We start from the raw sequence: 7,500 nt of genomic DNA, 5'->3' as shown, positions 1-7,500 counted from the left end.
GCGTGTCACTTCTCTTGTCTCTTCTCTCATTTTCTCTTTCTTCTTTCTTTTTTCCCTTTTGACGCCCGAAGGAGTCCCGAGGCAGCGAGTGCTTTTGTCAGGCACGGCTCTCAGTGGGTCAACAGGGGAGCGCAGGTCGATGGCTCCCTTCGGCTCCGAGCGGCAATCATGCAGGGGCCGAGGAGGCGACCCGGCGCTGCGCCTCTTGTTTCTTGCTTTTAACTGGGCTTTTTACGACTTCACGTTCTTATTCACTCTCCCTCTCCATCTATCTGTATATCTATCTATCTATCTGTAATTCCCTCTCACACTTTCTCTATTTGTTTGGATATATCATAATTACTTACGATCTGATGTAAAAGGCATGAGTAGTAAAGAACAAATGAAATAAACACCGCAAGTAAGAGATAAAAGAGCGACAGTGCAGGTGTGCGGGGGAGGGGGGGGCAGGGGGAGCAGGTGACAGGTAGGCAAGGGGGAAGGGGCAGTGGGCAGGTGGACAAGGGGGCAAGGAGCGGGAGGGGCAGGGGAGGGGGCAGCGGGCGAGGGCGGAGGATGACAAGGCGAGATGCACTTGGGGCCGCCAGCATCTCGAGTGCCGGAGAGTCGCGGGAGAGGGGGGGGGAGGGGGAGGGGGAGGGGCATTTGATCACACCGGACTTGGGTCTGGTGTTCTTGGCAGTGGTGTTATGATATCCTCACATCCTGATAAAAAAGAATATCACGGTGATAATTATTATGACAGAAATACGATAGCGGTCGTTCTAATGATTAAGCAGTGATGATGCTCATTCCAGCTGTTTGCTGTGCATATTATGGCAGCATCTTCGACTGCTTTGACGGGGTGTCATGAGCGAGCCATCAGCCTGTTTCGCGGCTGCCATAACCTGCGGCTCCCTCAGAACGGCGGCCACGAGCTCATCGATCTCCGTTCGAACGGAATTTAATAAGGTCCTCGAGGCAGTGCGCTGCCGGAGACGCGTGACGGGCGGCGTAGTTTTGGGTTTTTTTAAATATTTCACATTTTGGGACTTTTTGGGGGGGTTTTTTTCCCCTTTCGTTTTTTTTTTTGGGGCCCCCCCGCTTCCCGGGCCCCCCCGCCCCTTTTTTTCCCCTCGGGGCCCCCCCCCCCTTTTCTTTTTTTTTCTCACCCCTCTCCTCCCCTTTTCCCCTTTTTCTTCTCCTTCCCTCTCCCTCCTCTCTTTTTTTCTCTTCTTCTCGGGCCCCTTTTTCCCTTTTCCCCCTTTTTTTCCCCCCCCTTTTGTTTTTCCCCCCCAACCTTCCCTTTCCCCCCCCCTTCCCTTTCCCCCCCCCCCCCCCCTTTTTTTCCCCCCCCCGGGCCTTTTTTTTCCCCCCCCCTTAAACCCCCCCCCCCCCCCCTTTTTTTTTTCCCCCCGGTTTTTTCCCTTTTTTTTCTCCTCTTTGATTCCTTTTTTTTTCCCCCCTTTCCCCTCTCTTTTTCCCTCCTTTCCCCCTTTTTTTCCCTTTCCCTTCCCCCCTTCCCCCCCCCCCCCCCCCTCCCTCTCCCCTCCCCCCCCACCCTTTACCTTCCCCCTTTTTTCCCCCTCCTCCCCTTCCCCTTTTTTTTCCCCCCCCTCCCTTCCCCCTCTCTCTCCCCTCTCCCTCCTCCTCTCTCTCCCTTCTCTCCTTTTTTCCTTCTCTTTCCTCCCCCTCCTCTCTCTCTCTCCTCCCTCTCGGTCCCCCCCCGTTTCCCTTCCCCCCCCCCCTTTTCCCTCCCCTCCCTCCTTTCCTCCCTTCCCCTTCTCTCCCCCTTTTCTCTCTCCTCTCCCTCTCCTCTTTCTCTTCTCTTCCCTCTCTCTCTCCCTCCCCTCCCTCTCTATTTCTCTCTTCTCCTCTCTTTCTCTCCTCTCTCTCTCCCCCTACTCCCCCTTCTTCCTCTCCTCCCCTTCTCTCTCCTCACCTCGATCTTTTTCCTCTCGAGCTCTACCTCTACCGGAGTCAGTCTCTCCTTCTCTCTCCTCTCTCTCCCTCCCTCCCGTCCTCTCTCTCTCCTCTTCTCTTCTCTTCTCTTCTCTTCTTCTCTGCCTCTCTCCCTCTCCCTCTCTCTCGTCCGTCTCATCTCTGTCTCTCTCTCTCTCTCTCTCCTTCCTCGTCTCTCGTCTCTCCGTTCTTCTCGCTCTCTCTTTCTCTCTCTCTCTCTCCTCCCCTCCTCCCTCTCCCCTCACTCTCTTCTCTCCTCTTCTCATCTCCTCCTCTTCTCGTCTCCTCTCCTCTCTTCTCTCTCTCTCTCTCCCTCTCTCTCCATCCTCTCGGCTCTCTCTCGTCAGCTCTCGTCTCGATCATCCCTCCCGTTCGTCGATTTATCGTCTCTCTCTCGGGCTTTCTCTCTCAGCTCTCTCTACCGGTCTCTCTGCGTCTAGCTCTCTATCTGCAAGCGCTTTTCTCCGTCTAGCTCTCCTCTTTCTCTCTCTCTCCTCTCTCTCTCTCTCCTCTCCCTCTCTCCCCTCTCTCTCTCTCTCTCCTCTCCCTCTCTCTCTCTCTCTCTCTCTCCTTTCTCTCTCTAAATCTCTCGTCTCCTCTCTCTCTCTTCTCTCGCTCTCTCTCTCTCCCTCCTCTCTCTTCTCTCTCTCTCTCCTTTCTCTTTCTTCTCCTCCTCCTCCTCCTCCTCTCCTCTCTCCTCTCTCTCTCTCCTCTCTCTCTCTCTCCTCTCTCTCTCTCTCTCTCTCTCTCCTCTCTCTCTCTCTCCTCTCTCTCTCTCTCCTCTCTCTCCTCTTCTCTCTCTTCTCTCTCTCTCTCTCTCTCCTCTCTCTTTCTCTCTCTCTCTCTCTCTCTCTCTCTCTCTCTCTCTCTCTCTCTTTCTATCGCTCTCTCTCTCTCTCCTCTCTCTCTCTCTCTCTCTCTCTCTCTCTCTCTCTCTCTCTCTCTCTCTCTCCGTCTCCTCTCTCTCTCTCTCTCTCTCTCTCTCTCCTCCTCCTCTCTCTCTCTCCTCCGCTCTCTCTCTCTCCTCCTCTCTCTCTCTCTCCTCTCTCTCTCTCTCCTCTCCTTCTCCTCCTTCTCCCTCTCCCTCTCTCTCTCTCTCTCTCTCTCTCCCATCTTCTCTCTCCTCTCTCCTCTCTCTCTCTCTCTCTCCCTCTCTCTCTCTCCTCTCTCTTTCTCTCTCTCCTCTCTCTCTCTTCTCTCTCTTCTCTCTCTCTTTCCTCTCCTCTCTTTCTCTCTTCTCTCTCTCTCTCTCTCTCCTCTCTCTCACTCTCTCTTTCCTCTCTCCTCTCCCATCTCTCTTCTCCTCTCTCCTCTCTCTCTCTTCTCCTCTCTCTCTCTCTCTCCCTCTTTTCTCTCTCTTTCTCTCTCCTCTCTTTTCTCTCTCTCTCTTCTCCTCTCCTCTCTCTCTCTCTCTCTCTCTCTCTCTCTCTCTCTCTCTCTCTCTCTCCTCTCTCTCTCTCTCTCTCCTCTCCCATCCCTCCTCCTCTCCTATCTCTCTCTCTTTTCCTCTCTCTCCTCTCCCTCTCTCTCTCTCCTCCTCCCTCTCTCTCTCCCTCCTCTCTCTCTCGCTCCCTCTCTCTCTCTCTCTCTCTGCTCCCCCCCCCCTCTCTCTCTCTCGCTCCCCCCTCTCTCTCTCCCTCTCATCTCCCTCTTTCTCTCTCCCACTCCTCTCCCTCTCACTTCCCTCTCCCCCTCGCCGTCTGTGTTATCTCTCTCCTGTCTCTTAAGCTAAGTTACACCTAAAGCTAATCAGAGCTTCGTAAGCTGTGTTGTGGACGGGGACCCTACAGAGTGACGTCCCTCGGGTCCCTTGTCGCTGACACCGTAAGCCCTAAGCCTTTGTTTTTCGCATAAAGATAAATCAACGTTGGTAAAAAAAAAGTGTAGCCACGACAGCGTTATCCGGGAGGTATCCGATGACTCGAAGAGCAGATTGATAATTTGAAAAGTTGATGGCTTGGATGGAGAGCCATGGGGGCGGCTCACAGTGGGTGCAAGTGGGCGTGCGGGCGGGCGAGGGATCGGGTGACCGGTATGCCGCTGCGGACAGAGGGTGCCTCGACGTCCGTGGCCCCGTGAAAATAAACCTCAGCCCGAATAAGAAGCGCGGCTACTGACACGAGAACGCTAAACAAGTGGAACAAAGGAGGAGGTTTTAGAGACTATTCGAGGCGGGGGAGGGGTGAAATACCGCCCATACGCCCCTGCAGGTGTTCGAAATTAACACGCGGAGAAAGTCTCGTAACTGTCATGCTAGAATATTTGAAAATTTTCATCCACTTTTTACGTATTATACCATAAAATAGACATCACATGATCATATTTGCTGTAAAAAAAAACATTGATAAACGATACTTGTCTTGTTAATGTGTCAGAATTGAGGCAGAAGTTATATAAGAGCAAATTTAATCTAATGCGAAGAGAGAAATTTATATAGAGAGAAAGAGTGAGTGGGTGAGTAAGTTAGTGAGTGAGTGAGTGGGTGAGTGAATCAATGAATGAAAGAGTGATTGAGGAGAAGCAAGTACAAAAAGAGGGTCATGAGATTGGAGTTATTGAATATCTTATTTCTGCGAAGCCTTGACCCTCAGTGGAAAACGAAAAAATTTTCACACTCGAAAACACAGACTATTTTCCGCCTCCTTTTGCCTCCCCACTGATTGCTTTGTAATCTCTCTTTCCTTAGAATTTCCTTCTGTTTATTTTCCTTCCCTTACCCCCCCCCCCCCCCGCCGCTTCTCCGTAGCTTTTCCTTTCCCTTCACTTCCTCTCTCATTCATTTCCTTTGTTTTCTCCCCATCCGCCGATCTGTCGAGCATTGGTCATGGCGCTTAATGCTACGCAAACTGCCGTTCGAAGGAAAGAGCGCGTGAATTAGGAGGGAAAGTGGTTAGCCATTGCCATTGTTACAGTAGTTATTTATTGCCCGCAGTTTGTTGCAGTTTTTGTGTTGCCCTGCTGTATTTGCTGATACATTTGTTGCAGTCGTTATGGTTCGTTGTCTGTTGCTTCTTGCAGGTGTCTGTCGCCCGCACTGCCAGGCATCTTCCGGCAAGGACCGTTGTTCGCAAGGCTGATTGCCGGTTGAGCGCCGCGCGGGGGCGTCGCGCTGGTCTCATTGCGGCGAAATGACGGGTCTCGCCTCCCGGCAGCGATAACGAGACAGGGTGGCGGTGACGCTGCAACTGTGCGGGGAAGGGGAGGGGGGGGGGAGGGGTTGTCCACTTCCTGGTGAACTTTTTTCGGAGGGGGGAACAGGGGAGCGGGGTTGGGGGAGGGGGGTGAAGTGAAATGTCACGCCGTTCTTGCTGCTCGTGGCACAAGTGGTCCCGCGCTAGCTCGCTGAAGGAGCTTGCTGCTCCTTTGTAGCTTTCTTGCTTGGGACTTTTCTTCTTTTGTTGTCGCCGATAAATTTAGGTTTCTCCTGTCGTTGTTAGAAGATTGGTATTGGCCGTATTGAAATCTAAAATTGGCTCTGATAATGTGGTTTCGAAGACTTGACAACTATGTGTAAAGGGGGGGGGGGCGGTGCCAGGCATGAACGTATGCATTCCGCTTTGGTATTTATGGCCTTATGACGTGCTAGTTTTTCAGGAGAAAGGGAGGAAAAGAGGGAGGGCGGGAGGGAGGGAAAGAGGAAAAAGGTACCTGCCAAATTAAAATCCGTGAGTAGAACATAACGTACAAATGCTAGGGACAATTCTACGTTGCTTGAACTGATAATATTATCATGTGTATTGGAGCCAGTTGGCCTACAGACAATCCGGAAGGCACAGAAGCTCGTGGGCGCCTGACGGGGCATTAAACAGGCAAGTAGGTAGGCAGGTAATTAGATACGGTGTCAGATAGGGCTATATGTGGGTGTTCGGTCAGAAAAGAAGTAGGATTTCTGTCGACATTGACAGACAAAGAGATAGGTAGGTAAACAGGCAAAAGCAATGTTATACAATTTAAATTTTCCGCGGTGAAGACATTTTTGATAACATTTCAAGTTATCATTACGAAAAGCATCAACGCTAAGAGCAAACAAAAATGATCAGTAAATAAAACGTCATGTCGAAACCCAGACTCCATGGCTGTTAGTGTAAGAGAAACATGATCCGGACATGAATTGTATTGTGATAATACCGGAGACGCTCTCCCGCGGCGATGGATTGCGTAACGCCGGGTTGCAATCGCCCAAATGGAAGTTGTCTTTGCAATGGCCTTGGAAATGTAACGGGGGTATATCAGAGGATATACCCCAGGTTTGGTTGGAAGCAAGGACATTGGCGAAAGAAATGACTTAGTACGTGGCTTAAGGCTAAGGCTGTGGCTTTTATGGGTTTTAGATTTTCTAAGAAAGAAAAAGATGTTTGAATGGGAATGAGTGATGGTAGTAAGATAAAAAAAAGCCATGTTTTGGTCGAAGTTGATGATTAATTTGGACTGGTAGGTTTCTACAGCACAGTGTGTTTAGTCATTATATAATGTTATGTTATGATACTCGGTGTGTAATATATTTCTATGGATTTCTAGTAGAAATTACGTTGAACCGTGGTGGTGTGTATTTGTGTGTGAAACTGATAGAGGCAGTATTTAGAAAAAATGAGAGATACAAACAAGAAAAGAGATGGAGATTGACTTAGTGTATTTGTTGAACGACGAGATGTGTGGAGAACGCTTTTGACTTGTAGTCTCCTATGATAGAGATGCAGTTTGCAGTAGGAAGGAGCTCCTTCACGATTCGCGATGCGCTGAAGGAATTATAGGAACCAGGTTTTGTGCCTGCGTGTATGCGGGCCATTGTGTTTCCTCGTAGTATATTTTCAAAAGTTAATATCCTTAGTCGAGATGATGTAAAACTTTTGTCTATTAGAACGTAGAGAAGACATCTGGAGAAAAATACGGCTAATGAAGATCTCTCGCAGGCTGAGTGTTAAAAGGCCGAAGGAGTAAAACCAGATGCTGTTTAATCAAGACAATTTATGTTTCTGTGAATTGTATCTCTTCTTCTACACGTGATTGCCAAGAGGCCAGTCGAAAGAAAATAAGGGTCGAAATTACCGTAAAACTTCGTCACATGGGGGTCTGTGACTAATGGGCGAAGGGGTAAGGGCAGAGGACAGTATTTGGCAGAAAAGTTTGGTATTAGTTGGTAATTAGTATTATTTAGTGGGTAATCAATGAAGATTGTGGATAGGCGAATGGGTTATTAATAAGAAAATTTGATTAATCAGGGAATAAGGATTTTTATTTAATAATTGCAGAGTGAAGGATGTGGAATAAATTGAGTGATGACCGCGTGTTTGGATATGGTGTTTAGTGTCATGAGTATTGTGGCGAGGGCGTGTCCGACGGCTGTCCCATGTGGATGCACTGACCTTAAACATTGTTTATCAAGGCACAGAGGGCAACAAAAATATGTGACGTCACAGCCCACTTGTGTTTGTGTAGCTCCGGGACCAGAGTCTCACCGGTGTTCCCACAGAAAAAATGCATGCCAAGTATTGCTCGACGTTGCCAGGCCGCTGCAAGATGTTGCAATCGACCCGCCAGAAGCTCAGAATTAATAGGAAG

General features: G+C 49.7%; 1 protein-coding gene across 5 annotated transcripts in view; it reads left to right on the top strand.

Moving 5' to 3' along the window:
• LOC119595123 (abnormal cell migration protein 10-like) overlaps nt 1–7,500 on the top strand; it is a 164,612-nt gene that overhangs the window by 40,242 nt on the left and 116,870 nt on the right. The gene's annotated exons all lie outside the window — the stretch shown is intronic.

Source organism: Penaeus monodon, chromosome 35, assembly GCF_015228065.2.
Source record: "Penaeus monodon isolate SGIC_2016 chromosome 35, NSTDA_Pmon_1, whole genome shotgun sequence".
NCBI lineage: Eukaryota > Metazoa > Arthropoda > Malacostraca > Decapoda > Penaeidae > Penaeus > Penaeus monodon.
The sequence above is the reverse complement of the archived record's forward strand: the minus strand, read 5'-3'. Positions and strand labels throughout refer to the sequence as shown.